The 16,206-nt window shown below is 40.5% G+C and overlaps 1 long non-coding RNA gene across 1 annotated transcript; it reads right to left on the bottom strand.

Annotated features, from left to right (window-relative positions):
* Positions 1 to 1,907: 1,907 nt before the first annotated feature.
* Positions 1,908 to 14,830, bottom strand: LOC144236193 (uncharacterized). The gene is made up of 4 exons (XR_013336441.1): positions 14,749 to 14,830; positions 12,784 to 12,988; positions 12,563 to 12,614; positions 1,908 to 2,355 (listed from the first exon to the last, which is right to left on the bottom strand). It is a non-coding gene; the product is annotated as an uncharacterized LOC144236193 (long non-coding RNA).
* Positions 14,831 to 16,206: the final 1,376 nt, after the last annotated feature.

Genomic DNA, 16,206 nt, shown 5'->3' with positions numbered 1-16,206 from the left:
AAAGAATTTATCAGCCAGAAAGATAATTTAAGATGATGGTTAGCTGTTTATTGTCTCATGAAATTTTCATGACTAATATAAACATAATTAAGAACAATGAATCAAATAGATGTAAGTAAGATATAAGTTTATGAATGACTTTTTCAACAAACAGTTATGCCTTAAGGTATGTCTGCTTAAAAAACATTTTAAAAATATTTTTGATAACTTGAAACCTTAAATTTATCTGAAATAAGTGACCAGTCAAAAGCACAGGTAACAGTCCGAACTTGGGAGGGACTGGCATCGGAAGTAGAGAAAAATTTCATGGGATTGAGATGCTGTGGACCTGCGGACCCTGATGCTGTTTCCAGGTAGACCGTGTCAGAGTCAAGTTGGACTGTAACACCCAGCTGGTACCAGAAAATGGCTAGGTGGTTTTGGGGGAAAAACACACACTTTAGAATTGGAGTCAGAACTGTAATGGGTCATTAGGAATCTATGACAACTGTAAGGGAATTATACTTGTCCTTTTGGGGTTGCCGTAGAGGAAATCTACCGCACACTCACTCTGAATCAGCCTTTGGTGTCCCTTAATGCACCCAAAAGAAGTGTCAAGTACTACAGATAAAGAGAAAGACAAGCCTAGCAGCGCATTTTGCTACTGATGAATGCGGGACTGACTTGAGCCACAGGAACATTCTTTGTATTCTTGCTGTCCAACTACTCTCTTAAAGACAGCTGCTAGTATAAATCAAATCCACCAACCAGAAGAGCACTGGGCTGTGATTCAGGAATCAGGTAGTTGCTCTGCAGCATTGGGCTTCTAACATCTCCTCTCTGGGTCTTGATTTTAATGTAGATCAGATTAATGAGTTTAAGCAGATACCATCTATAGCTCTGACACCCTGTTGTCTTGGGTTTCCAGTGCCCCATTTGCCTTGGGCAAAGGCATCTGGGTCCCTCTCTAGCTGGCCTGCCCCCTCTTCCTCTGCCCGCATCCCTCTAAGACAGTGCATTATCTTGGACCCCAAAGTGGTATTAGGCAGCCAGACAATCTCATTTACTCACAACTATTTCCGTCATCAGGACCCACTATATCCAGTGGCAATTTACCACATGTCGTTAATATGTTTGTTATATTTTGTTGGCGGAATATGAAAGTTCATCAGCAAGCCCGCACACAGGGAGAGCATATTGAAATGAGCATCACAGATCTGTCAGGCTGGAGTTTATGGCCTTTTCTCAGTACTACACTGTAAGTAAAACAAGCCCTGATTGAGTCAGCAGCCTCCTGGGTACTCATTTGCCAAAGTGTGGGGATTTTAATGCTAAGTTTATCCGCCTGCATTAGGCAGGGAGGGTGGGGTGGGGAGGAGGTGGGCAGATTGCTTTGGCTTAGGGGTATTATAGACCAGCCTGCAAGTTCCACGGCACCAGGAGGGAAGCTTTCAGTGGGTTTGGCCTCTTATCTTTTTATCGTCTTATAGATTTTGGAGATGTAGTGCCCTGGAGTTTTAATACTCAGTTTGCAAATCCTCCTTTTAAAACCAGTGCATTGAAATGCAATGGAAAAGAGAAATGGGGGGCGGGGGGAGAAAGAAATATTCACTGAGGAATGGCACTGGGAAGAAAAAAAAGATGATGAAGAAAAGGGGAGAGAGAAACATTAAAATCCCAGTTAGTGAGCATGATTGATGCAAATATCCCTACACCTTGTCTCCTTTGCAGGGGACTTCCAGGAAGGGTTCAGGCGCCCTCACTGGGGAACTGCATTCTCTGAACAGGACTTTGTAGACGCCGATGCTGTCTAAAGGGATTACAAAGCTTTGTAAGTCCAAATTAATGCCCTGGGAAAATAAATTTTGGAAACAAGATTTCCGTTTCTTCTTTTAGGCAATGCATAGGAAGCATAAAATAGGGGGAGCACATTTCTACCCACGGGAAGAGATCTGTTTCTCTGATTTGGGGAGGGTCAGACAGTTTTCAGCAGGCGGTTCACAGAAGTTGCCATGACTCAGATGAAGGTGTTTTTAGTATTAACAGATAGTTATCTCATAGCAGCAATGTCAATCACTACCATTTCTTCTTCCCCAGCAGGAAGGCTTATCCGTTACTTTTTCCTTGAGCAGGCATTTGGTATTCTTTGAGCCAGAATCTATTTTTCATTCCAGTGGTGTGCAGCTGTGGGTCACCTGGCTAATGCAGGGGCCATTCCACATTCCAGAGGCATGGAGCCATGGTCATTTGGCATTCCGGAGGCATTCTGAAGCTGCAGGTCATTCATTATGCCAAGGTTAGTTTCTCGGCCTGCAGAGCCCAGAGCCTTATTCTTTGCGAGTTGAGATTGGAAACTGCAAGGAAGATGTAACTCCACTGGTGTCAGAAGGACAAAGATGGAAAGAAAGAGAGAGAAAATAAAAATTAACTGCAAAGAATTCTCAACTAGTTCTTAAGATAGTTTGATGGGGACAATATGTGGTGCACATGAAGGCAAAGATGATTTTTTTGGGGAGGAGAAAGAAAAGTATAAATAGAAATCTGATTATAATTAATTGCTCTAATTGAATGAGAAACAAGATATAGTAACAGGATATACTGCTGCTACAATTGGTTAAAATTGGGTTCAAATCCTGCCTCTGCTCCCTATTAATTGTGTAATTTTGATTTATTTAGTCTCTTTATTTTTTAAATTTTTTAAATTTTTTATTTTTTTTTACAGATAGTTTATTGTCAAGTTGGTCTCCATATAACAACCAGAGCTCATCCCAACAAGGGCCCTCCTCCATGCCCATCTCCCCCTCTCCCCTCCCACACCCATCAGTCCTCAGTTTGTTCTCAGCATTCAAGAGTCTCTCGTGGTGTGCCTCCCGCCCCCCCAACTATTTTCCGCCTTCTTCTCCCCCATGATCCTCCATTAAGTTCTTCCTAATCCTCCTATATGTGCAAATATATGGTATTTGTCCTTCTCTGCCTGACTTATTTCGCTCAGCATAACACCGTCAAGGTCCATCCATGTTGCTACACAAGGCCAGATTTCATTCTTTCTCATTGCCATGTAGTATTCCATCATATAGATAAACCACATTTTCATCATCTGTAAAATGGAGACTATGAGAAAACCTGCCCGGGTGCCGAGGTGGCTCAGTCAGTTAAGTGTGGGACTCTTGGTCACTGCTCAGGTCATGATTCTCCTGGTTCATGAGATTGAGCCCTGTGTCAGGCTCAGGGCTGACAGTGCCAAGCCTGCTTGGGATTCTCTCTCTTTCTCTCTGCTCCTCCCCTGCTTGCACTCTCTCTCTCTCTCTGAAGATAAATAAACATTTAAAAAAAAGACAACCTGCAATTTTAAGATAACACTCTTCTTTTAATTTTTTTAATGTTTATTTATTTTTGAGACAGAAAGAAAGACAGAGTGTGAGTGAGGGGTGGGGGGTACACAGAGGTGGGGAGACACAGAATCTGAAGCAGGCTCTAGGCTCCGAGCTGTCAGCACAGAGCCTGATGCAGGGCTTGAACTCATGCCGGTGAGATCATGACCTGAGCCAAAGTCAGACACTTAACTGACTGAGCCACCCAGGTTCCCCTAAGACAACATTCTCAAAAGTGTTTAGCACAGTCCCTGCCTGAAAGAAAAGACACTATGAATATTACTGCCATTGTTATTATTATTACTGATTGGGGCATTCTTGAGTTAAAAGATGAAGATAATTATAACTTTCCTTAATATTAATACCTTAATTAATATTCACTCTTTATCTTCTTTCATATGTCAGACACTGTGTCACAGAAGTCATTGTGCTAACTCTGGACAGATGAAGACTCTGGACAGATGAAGATACTCCCAGTGAGTATCTGCTGGATACAGTGCTCTTCTCTAATCCCAATAGTTGACCATGGGAATTTTTTTTTTTTTGGCCATTGAGGAATCAATGACCCATTGAGATTAAGATAACCATAGGTAGTGAGAAAGGGGAAAAACACATGAAATTGAGAGAATGATCAGAAAAGACTGTTTTTCTTAATGTGCACCTAGATCCTAAACACAGTTACAATGGTGGCAAAGTGGTGGTACCATTCCCAGCATTGGATCTTTGTAAATTAAAATCCAACAGGACAGGTGGCTGAAGCCAGATGAGAAAGAATCTTGATTTTCATGCTTAGGAGTATGCACCTTATTCCATAAGGAGTGATGACAAAAAGGAAAAAAATGTATATTTGGTTTGCTTTACTTTTTGTTATTTTTATGCCTACAGGTGAATGGGATAATCTATCCTTATATATCTCCCAACTGAACGGCCAAATATTGGAGCAAAATATACCCATGTCACATATCAAGATCATCAGGAGAGGACACGTGTGTGATCTGTGATTACAGGGCAAAGGAGACAAGCCAGGCTGGGGATGGGGGCGAGGCGGCAATGGTAGTTGAAGGGGGCAGTGCCATGACTACAGGGAATTTATGACCTGATTCACTGTTGGAAGCCAGGACCTTAGGGATGAGCTACCCATAGTGAGCCCTAACTGTGCCTCAGCCAGTAAGCTCAGATGGTAAGAGGAGGCTTCTGTGTGCATGAGGTGGCCTTGGAGGCTGCAGAGCCTACTTCAGAGGATCATAGAGGGTGGCTTATGCATGCACTGGGGTGCTTGTTAAAAGTGGATTCTGTACTCCTCACCAGGAACAGATCTCCTTGGAGCAATCCCCCATGGCCTCCAAGAAATAAAGGTCAAAGTTTCTATCATGCAGTTCTCAAAAGAAATAGCAAATCAAGTTGAAAAAGTACTCTTAGAAAACATCTTGTGATTCTTGCAAACATTTGTTGACTCTCTCCTGGTTCTAAAATCTGAGAATACAAGCTTCAGAGAAAACACAGCCAGGGTGGACCCTGTAGGTTGTAAAATCTTGGGGCCTCCTTAAGAAATGAATACAGAAATAATGAATAAAAATGTAGACTTGAAAGTATATCTTTACCTTAGAAAAGAATTTTAACAAATAATAATACTGAAATACTGACATATATTTCACAAAAGTCAGAAAAACATGATTTTTCTTTATAACCAACATGCCATACCTTTATAATGCTGTCTACATTTTATCTGTGTACTTTGATATTTTCATATGATGATGTATTTATATCATNAAATATTGGAGCAAAATATACCCATGTCACATATCAAGATCATCAGGAGAGGACACGTGTGTGATCTGTGATTACAGGGCAAAGGAGACAAGCCAGGCTGGGGATGGGGGCGAGGCGGCAATGGTAGTTGAAGGGGGCAGTGCCATGACTACAGGGAATTTATGACCTGATTCACTGTTGGAAGCCAGGACCTTAGGGATGAGCTACCCATAGTGAGCCCTAACTGTGCCTCAGCCAGTAAGCTCAGATGGTAAGAGGAGGCTTCTGTGTGCATGAGGTGGCCTTGGAGGCTGCAGAGCCTACTTCAGAGGATCATAGAGGGTGGCTTATGCATGCACTGGGGTGCTTGTTAAAAGTGGATTCTGTACTCCTCACCAGGAACAGATCTCCTTGGAGCAATCCCCCATGGCCTCCAAGAAATAAAGGTCAAAGTTTCTATCATGCAGTTCTCAAAAGAAATAGCAAATCAAGTTGAAAAAGTACTCTTAGAAAACATCTTGTGATTCTTGCAAACATTTGTTGACTCTCTCCTGGTTCTAAAATCTGAGAATACAAGCTTCAGAGAAAACACAGCCAGGGTGGACCCTGTAGGTTGTAAAATCTTGGGGCCTCCTTAAGAAATGAATACAGAAATAATGAATAAAAATGTAGACTTGAAAGTATATCTTTACCTTAGAAAAGAATTTTAACAAATAATAATACTGAAATACTGACATATATTTCACAAAAGCCAGAAAAACATGATTTTTCTTTATAACCAACATGCCATACGTTTATAATGCTGTCTACATTTTATCTGTGTACTTTGATATTTTCATATGATGATGTATTTATATCATTTTCTATCAAGAGATTAGGAAATTCACTTTACCCCCCCAGTGCTATTTTCCTTTCTTAATTGACACTTCAAAAAATTCCAATTATTCTTCCCAATTCATTATTGAAAATTAGTAGGTAAATATTTAGCATTGATGTCATTTTGAGAAGACTGATATCAAATTTCTTTATAAGCATTGACATTTTGAGAATTTCAAGTCTTTTCATGCAGTGATGTAACTTAAATATTCTTTGTGTTGATAATACTCATGAACGAGTTTGTGATCAAGGTCCATATTAGATTGGCATAGTATGACTTTTATGCTAACTCTGTTGATGTTTATAGTTTATGTCAAATCAACAATCTCTGAATAAGAATACACAATGATTCGATTGGGCCAGACAGTTTTGACCAAAGAAAATGATGGAAAAAGACAATCTAATAGAGCCAAGAATATAATTCAAAAAGGGTACAGTGAGCAAGCTGGACAATGGGTAATGAGAGCAGAACTATGTCTTACAGCAAGAAAGGCAGGTCTGGAATGAGTGTTAAATACTGGCAAGTGGCTGGATTTATATTATTATACTTGCAAATTTTGCAACCAGTTACCTGCTGATTGATCACTAAACTTACAAAAAAGCGATGACTCAAAATGCTAAGATCATTAGTACTAGACATCGGCAAGTATCTTAGCTCTGCCTCTTACTAACCTGTGAAATCTTGCAACCAGTAACTTAACTAGTCACAGAAGGGATGACAAACCACAATAGCATACCCCACCAAACCCCACCAAACCCCACCAAACATATACCCATTAACATCCCCTTAAGCTGGATACAAAAAGACCCACACCACTGTAACAAGGGACAATCAGGGTGAAAAGAAATGATAGTTTTGATCAGTTATGTAATGCAATACTTTCCTTTTGAAAATTCTGAAGAAGAGAAAAGAAAACACACATAACCATGTGCTCACATTGCTAACACAACTCCTGGAGTCCTAATGCTTAAAGTTCATTTGCCTCCTGGTACATCTGCATCTGTTCCCTGTGGTTTCCATGGAGCTCACATTCTAGTTAGGGGAGACAGACAATATGAACAAAATAGTAAACAGACCATTTCAGATAGTTACTCTTCTATGAAGAAAGTAAAATAGTATGTATGATAAAGAGTTACTGCAGGCAGGGCAAGCAGCAGCCCTTTGAGAGAGGAGTCAGAGAAGATCTGGATGGGGAAGCCAGCTTTGGGCTGAGATGTGCATCTGGACACATCCAAATTTGCAAATGCAGACCAGGACTGTGGGCCCCAGAGAGGGGAGTGACTAGTTCAAGCTCTCACAGCAAATTAGTGACAGAATTAGGCCTACAGCTAAGACATCCTGGACTACATTAAAAATCTCTTCCTACCTACCACTGAGGACTCCATATGAAGTTTCACTGTAGACATTCTTGGCCTATGGAAACTGAGACAATGCTTCACTGAGACTTCACTCGGCTTCTGGTAAAGGGTGTTACGTACTTATTTTTAAAATCAGCAAAAAGACAAAGCGGAGCACTCAATTCAGTAGTCAGATTGCCATTTCACGGTTTTAAGATAATCACAATGATCATAATAACTCATTTCAGGACCATAAAATCATTACCAAAAAAAAAAAAAGCTATAAAAAAACAGTAATCAATCAGGCAGGCACTCTTTAGATTATTTTGGTTACATGTCTGTATCAGAGTATATCCATCAATCAGTCAACCAGTGTATGTGTGTATATATGTGTGTGTGTGTATCTGTATCTATATCTATCTATATCTATAGAGAGAGAAAGAGAGAGAGGGATACATATATATGTATATATGTATATAGATACAGATACATACATATATATATATATAGAGAGAGAGAGAGAGAGAGAGGGAGAATACACAAACATTATAGACTATTTACTTGCTATTTATATTATATGCAAAAACATACATAAGACGTACAGATTTTTAAAAATGCCCTAGAAATAAGTGAAAGTCCAGAATTTTCTACCCTTACACCAGTGGATCACTGTGTATGCACTTTGAGAAAGCTTTGCCTCCCTTTGAAGACTTCTGATCTAGTCTATTACTTCTAGTTTAAGCACCGAGAAACTGAGGCCAGAGAAGAAAACTGAGGAAGTCAAACTGATGACCCAGTATGAAAAATAAGCTGAAGTACATTAAAATAAACTCAGTTTCATATCTAACGTCTTTTAAGCCATCCTTGTTATTTGTTAAAATTACAATCGTCCCTATACTTTCACTTGGTTTTTGGAAGACCTTTCCTTACTTCCTAGGGATTTATACTTTGCTCCTAATCTCCTCTCAACAGTGAGCAATCCAGGATCAGCAAACCTCTGTCACCAGACTCCAGCAAAGAGTAAACTCCCTCAAGTCCATAGGCTCAACCTGAACTCATCCATTCTCCTCAAGGATTCCCAGAACAGACACAGGCTCCAAGCCTGCTTAGGAATGCGGCACCGCACTTCTCAATAGCATTTTATGACACATTTCTCAAATCAAATTTAAAAGCATAACTGAGTGGAATTAAATTAATGCCGTCTGGTAATGTCAGCAGCACCAGAGCTGCAACAGGCTGGCTTAACTCTTAAACCTTCTAGAGCTCCATGATACATATTCAGTCTCTAGTATTATTGAGAGAATCTGTGTGTGCGTGTGTGCCTGTGTGTGGTGGGGTAGGGGTGGGGCTGGGACGTGGCTGAGTAGTCTTCAAGAGCATAAAAGGTGTTACAGGTACTTAAGATCATGTATGCCCCCTGACCTTGATGTTTTTGAGTTGACATTTGCATTTCCCTTCCTGTTCCACAGGGTATGTTTAACTTCATCATATCTTTTGATCGTGATAATCACCCTGGGAGGAAACCATTCATGTTTTTATCTCCTTCCTTTATTATGTCTTACTTGAACCTGAGTGTCAGGACTCCAAATTCAGCATTCTTTCCACTCATTGAATTTAATAATAATGACAACATTACGTGTCTTTTCAAGGTTCCCTTAACCTCTCTGTTGCTAAAGTGAATATTCCATTTGTCATTTTCATCTTAATTGACTCAATGGCATCATTTTACTTATCACTTCCTTGTTGTCGAAACATGTTGCCTACACTTAGTTTCAAGATGCATGGCCTTTAGTTTTGTTCCTCCGTCACCAAACACTCCCAGTGTCTTTTTCTGGGGACTCTTTCCTAAATGTTAGGTGTTCCAGGGCACCTTTTCCCCTCTGGCTAAACTATGCCTGGTGATCTCATCCAGTCTATGAGTTTGTTGTTGTTGTTGTTTTAAAGTAAGCTCTATCCCCAGTGTGGTGCTTGAACTCACGACTAGCGATCAAGAGTCGCATGATGTGCCAACTGAGCCAGCCAGGCACACCCAGCCCATGGTTTTATTTATTTATTTATTTATTTATTCAATAGTGTATTGTCAAGTTGGTTTCCATATAACACCCAGTGCTCATCCCGACAAGTGCCTCCTCCATGCCCATCACTCCTTTTCCCCTCCCCCTAGCCCATGGTTTTAAATGCCATTTACAATAATGGCTTTTGAATCTACAACTCCTGCCAAGATGTCTCTCCTGAGCCCCAGGGCCTAGATCCAACACCAGGCACCTCCTCTTGAATATCTAATCAGCCTATCAACAATCACTGATATCCCAATCGTGACCCCCGCAGATCTGCTCCCACACTCTTATTTATGTCTGTAAATACAAACTCCATCCTTCCAGCGGCTCAGTCCCAATGCCCGGGTGATTGTCAAGCCCTGTCTTGTATCCTCCATGCCTTATCTGTCAGCATATTTTGTCTACTCTGTCTTCAAAGTATGCCTAGAACCCAACCACTCTGCACCCGTGCACTTCTACTACCCTCACCCAGGATACCATCATCTTTTGATACAGGATCCAGAGAATTCCCTTAAAAAGGTAAATCCAATCATATCATGCCAATATACACCCATCTCACTCACAGTGAGAGGCCAAGGCATAGGTTATTTACAGACTGGACACCCGTCTCACTCACAGTGAGAAGCAAAGGCCATATGGTGACTAACAGACTCTTACTCTGTCTTTTTCAACTTAATTTTGCTTCTAGTACTCTCCCTCTGGCTCACTTTAATTCAGCCAATGGACTTCTTTGCCATTCTAGAACACATTAGATGTACTCTCACCTCAGAACATTTGAATGTGCTGTTTTATTATTTTTTTAACTGGAAGATGATTCCCCATTTATCTATTTGTTGCTGTTGTTGTTAATGTATCATTGCTGTGATAGCATGAATACCTTTCTAACACTATGCTATCTTTTATTTGTTTGTAGTCTACCTCCTCTCCACAGATTATAAAAGCTAGCAGAGGAGGCACCATGTAAGCCTTGTGCCCCCAGTTCTTCCAATAGGGTCTTGCTCATAGAAAGTATGCAAAACAGATTTTTGATTGCATGATCAAATACTTCACTTGCATGTCATGAATGATCATTTCCAACATCCTTTCACATACATTATCTTGTGTTGAGTCTCAACATGATTCTAGGAAGTAAACAGGGTAGACATTTTCCCATTTAAAAAAATGATTCAACTGAGATGCAGTGAATTAATTGACTGGCTAGATTCACTCAGGTACTAACAGAAGACTCCATGAGTAAACTCTCAACTTTCACATTCCTAAGCTGCTTCTCTTTACTATGTAATAGATTCTGTCTCAGGGAGTGTGGGAGTACATGACAACGTGGAGTCAGCGTACAAACGTAGCTTGCGAGCTTTGGTGTCTGACTGCTTGGGCTCAGTTTCTGGTTCTACCTATTCCTACATTGGTTAAATTATTTAAGCTTCTGTTTTCCCTTCAATGAAAGGGTTACAATCATAATGTCTTCCATAATGGGTCGTAATGTGTTAAATGAGATAATACATGTGAAATTGTTGCACAAAGTAAACATTCAAAACATGTAATTGTTGGCATATGAAAAGTGTTTGGAGCAAGAGAAATATGAGTTGAGAGATAACCAGATAGATTCATGTGCAGATATGCCCCCAGAGGAATTTGGAAATTCCACACTATTTGAAGGGATGCATGGATGCTAGAAGTTTAGTCTCCTGTTCTTGATTGTTGCAACAGCCAGAGTGCAGTCCAGGAAAGCTTGATGCCAAGCTACAGAGTTCAGACTAAGAGTGCTGTGGGAATCTGAGTCCAGGGTACCTTGCACAAGTCCAAAGAAGCATCTTGGAGCATGTAGAACCTGACATGACTTAAATCCTCCTGGATTGTCTAACGCAACAGCCTCCATGTATGTGGCACATATGAATGTGCACTGAATAAAAATAAACACTTGGGTGAATGAAAACTGGGAATGATGGAAGGGAACGCAGCGCATGGAGAAAAGGGTGAGGAAGATAGGGAGCAGAGGAAGTATATCAGTTACCTACTGCTACATAACAAATAGCCCCCAAACTTAGCTGCTTAAAAGAACAAGCATTTATTATCACTGGAGGGTAACTGGCATGACAGATGACTTTCAATAGATATTTATATTAGAGCTAGTTACAGATATCATGCCAATACTAAAAAAAGTGGGTGTCTTTATTTGTTTTAATAATAGTAGTCCAGGCAGTGTTGAAATATTGACATATGTTTTCTAAATTTATCATCACAACAATCCTAGCTGTCATCTGTCTTATTAATCCATTTATTCACTTACTTATTTGTTAAGCAACCATTTATTAATCCTCTGCAATATGCCAGAGTCTGTGAATTTAGAAGCAAACTATACAGATAAAAATGCTTGCCTACATGGAGCTTACAACAAAGAAGGAGAAGACAGATATTGGTTGGCAGACAGGCCCACTTACATGGAGGACAAGGAAAACCATCAAGGAAAGAGGGAGTCACTTCAGATCCGTAGGTGGCAGTGATAAGCAAGGGAAGTTGCTTACAAAGTTGTTTGGGGCAGCCACAAGACAGGTAGATTTCTGAACCCACCTGTCGAAATATTAAAAGTTTTTGTAAAAACCTTATGTGGAGTCGGTCATTTGTACTCTCTGGATGGTCTCAACGCCATCTTACTCTCTCCAGGCTATGCTCTTGGACCAGCTCCCATTGTAGGAACCATAGGAAGAATGTACTTCCCAAGACAGTGGGTGGGAAGAAGAGAGGGGAGAGGGTCGGGAAGTGGGGGATGAAGAGCATGATTGCCTGGGTCCAGCTTATGGTTCAACCCGATGTCACATCCTCTTATTTACCTCCTCCAACAACAGACATTCAATACATAAACAAGTATACAGTAAAATGGATAGTGTATCAGAGGGTCATGTGTGCTCTCAGAACAATAAAGCAGGAAAGGAGGGAGAGAGTATTGTTCAGCATTGCAAGCATTGCACAGGCAGCAAAGAGTAGAGACAATATGCCATTTTGTGCCTGACCCTACAGGGTGTGCTAGTGACCACACACTCTATCATAATAAGAACTTCAGGTCATCCTTAGAGTGCCTTGTCAGTTAGGATCACTCTAGCACGTAGTTAGAGAAAATCCTAACTCACATGGGAAATTGCTTCACAAACCAGGAGACCCAGGGGTTTGGTATTGGAATGCCAGAAACAGTCTTACCTCTGGGACCAAGGCAGTGGCAAATTTAGCTTTCCATCCAGTACTCCAACATCTAATAGAAGAAAATAAATATCTATTTGGTAAAGAAACTTTTCCCAGAAGGCCTGAGTAGACCTCCTCTCATTATGTAAAGCACAATCACATGATCTCCACTAGACACTAGAATACCATCCTGGTATTCTGAATTGACAGAAGTCCCCCCCCACCTCCCCCTTCCTTACCTGTGGTTTCACTTTTGATGGTTTTGGTTACCTGTGGTCAACCCTGTTCTGGAAGCAGATGATCCTCCTTCTGATATATAGGTTAATAGAAGACTAACGCTATGTCATGTGTCTGGGTCATTCACCTCACTTCATCTCATCAGGTAGGCATCTGATCATCTCATATCATTACAAGAGGAAGAGTGAGTCCAGTACAAGGAGATATCTTGAGAGAGAGAGAGAGCACATTCATATAACTTTCACTACAGTCTATTGTCATAATTGTTCCATTTCATTGTTAGTTATTGTTGTTAATCTCTTTGTCTACTTCATAAACTTTATCACAGGTATGCACATATAGGAAAAAATATATAGTATATGTAGAATTTGATACTATCCACAGGCATCCACCAGGGGTTTGGAAAAGATCCTGTAACCCTGGAGGATATTCCTGTATTCTTGGGAGTCTGGGATAGGGTTATTTTCCCCTGTGTAATGTGAGGGAGCAGTGGTGATTTCAAGAAAATCTGTCAACGGGAAAAGTGGAGAGTAGCAACCGTCAGCATTTGCCACTAATAGGGACAAAGCCTTATTTGTAGTCTAGTGATCAACAATGGACACATAAAAGAAATTTCCTAAGTAGCTTTAATTTGGATTAGAGTAAAAAATGGAAAAAAAAACCCTACAAGGGATAAGGAAGGAAGGGAAGTTGGAGAAGCAGAATCATTTTAATATAAACATAAAGAAGAGAGAGTGTACAACAGTTTGAGTTGAGAGGAAAAGACTGTTTTTTTATCAATGCCCAGACATTCAGAAGCTGTGTGACTTGGGGCTGATCACTTAACCTTTCTGTGAGTCAGTTTCATGAACAGAAACTCTAATCTAATAATGCTAATTAGTCACGTTTTATAAACAGCAGGAGATTTAATAAGAGCCTGTGTTCAGTGAAAGAAATATGTGACACTCCAGTTGAAAGTGGGCGTGTTCTCCATTTACAGATGTAGAATGAATTGGAAAGAGGGTGCCTACAAACAAGATAATCGAGTTAGTCAAGTAGATGATTCAAAGAGGGCAACACACAAACACAGACATAGGCATTTGTGTATGCATGCACACACATATACCCCTACAATCTTTTCTCATGAAAAAAATATATTATTGTTTATTGTTCTTTGAGCAATAATTGCTTGCCAGGCACTAGCTAAATAATTTATGAGCACTGTCTCATTTAATTTCACAACAACCCATGAGTTAGGTACTACTATAAAGTAGTTTTCTGTTTGAATTACCTAGGATAGATTTTTCAAACTTCTACTTCATTTTACATATATGCACATTCTCTTCATCATTAAATGGATGCCATTTCAGTGAATGACTATGGTCTTCAGGTTATTTCTCCTAAATTTAAACACAGTACTTCTTCAGTCATTTTCCTTGCACCAGTGAACCATTCTATAGTGCTTTGAGCTGATCAGATCAAAATTGTGCAGGAAAATTTAGCACCAGCCAGTTCGTAAATGCTGAGTTGGCTCTGGTTATTTCTTGACCGCCCTGCATTTGCTTACCAGTCCCAACCCCAAAGCTTGGTGCCCATCAATCACTTGGAACATGTCCCTCCCAGCAATTCCTCAAGAGAAACCTTGACTGAGTAACTGTATTGATAATTGCAAGCCAGTATTTCACATTGGATTCCTCTTCAAAGCACTTTACCTCAGATGATGTGCATAACTGATATGCAACAGAAAAACAAGGTCAGAAAGAGATTCACAAAGAAAGAGTGATTTGGCTGGTTTCCCATGAGAGCTCCGGTGTAAGGTCCGGGGCTCAGCCAAGAGCACCAGGTATGGAGTCAGGAGAGGGGGAGACTTAGCGAATCTCTGCCAACACCATGCTGTGTGTTTCTGGGCAATTCTTTTTAAATCTCCCAGCATCGATGTTCCCAGCTGTAACATGGTGGGAGAGAACCAAGTTAGGGTTGGAAGGTACCTGGCATAGGTGCCTGTAGCAGACATCAGGAATCAATCATGGCACTTTTTCCCACTGAGCCTGCGATAGGCTCCCATGTTCTTCTCAGCACACACTCCAGGTAACCTAGAACAATTAGAGTCGGCACATCATTTAGAATATATCTGTCATTCCTGGATGAAGTAATTTCTAACATTCATTTTGAATCTAATATTTTAGGAATATATTGCTGCTGTAGTAAGACTCATGAAGTCAGGATCAGAAGGCCAGGCTTAAATTCTGGTTCTGACGTTTATTACTTCTGTGACCTTAAGCAAATCAACTCAAAGCTTTGATTTGTTTTTTTTTTTTTTAATCTGCAAAATGGGAATAAAATATCAATGTCCTATGGTCAGAGTGAAGATCAAATTAGATATATGAGAACACACCCAAAAGCATATAGCATATCCTGGCAAATTGTAGGCATTCAATCACCCATTAAAATAAATATTTTAAAGGTGACACCTAGTGAGACTAATGCATATGTGAGGAAATTGCTAAGCATACTGAAAGCCAAAAGGAATGTGAAAGAGGAAGGGAAGGTCATTCCTCTTTGGATATTTTGGCTCTTCCCCTTAACCACCACCACTGCTGCTGGATTCTGCAGTCCTTATCCTGGCTTTATTATCAGCAGTGCACCTGTATCTCATATCCTCAACCCAATCAAGAGACTAGGTCTTCCTTTGCAGCTCTAGATATCTGACTCACAAATCTGTTTCTAAAGAACATGTCCAGGAACTACCAGAATTGTTTGATTCCTCTCTGCTTTTGTCCCTTCATGTGATCCCTCTCCACATCCAAAGGAATAGATATTTCACCACTATATTACTCAGTGGGTGCTTTGGCTTGGTTAATCTATACTCAACCTTAACCTGTGTATTGTGGGCAGAGGGTAACCTGAGGTCAGGGAATGATGCTAGGAGTTTTTCTCCTTCCCCATCACCAGCACAGCCCGAGGCATCTAGGGTCTTAGTCTCTGTTTCCCAAGTTTGTAATCATCCTGCTTTTCAAAGATAGCTGTCCATACAGGATAATTATAGTGGGGACATATTAAAACACCAGGGTTCAAGCAGCTGTCAGTTGGTCATTTTCAGATTTACTGATGTTAGTCACACGTACTCTTCCTCACAGGTAGGGCATGGTGTTCACTACTAGAATAGTTCTGGGATAGTTCTCAGTCCACACACCTTCCCATACTGGTGGCAGGTGCTCCATACTCAGGCAAAACAGAATCTTCCTGATGATGGCACCCCAGTCCTTTTCCTCTCTCCTCTTACTCTATTCTATAGGATCTTCTCTAGTTCTAGATGATTGTGGGTGTGTGTGTGGGTACTCATTATGCATGCATCTTACTTTATTTCTTAGTTCTAAATCCATTTATGCCTTAGTATCCTATAAATGTAGTGCCATGAAAAACAGGGGTGGGCTTTTGTTCAGGAA

The sequence above is a fragment of the Crocuta crocuta genome, unplaced genomic scaffold, assembly GCF_008692635.1.
Source record: "Crocuta crocuta isolate KB4526 unplaced genomic scaffold, BGI_CrCroc_1.0 scaffold95, whole genome shotgun sequence".
NCBI lineage: Eukaryota > Metazoa > Chordata > Mammalia > Carnivora > Hyaenidae > Crocuta > Crocuta crocuta.
Note: the sequence above shows the minus strand (reverse complement) of the source record. Positions and strands in the feature narration are given on the sequence as shown.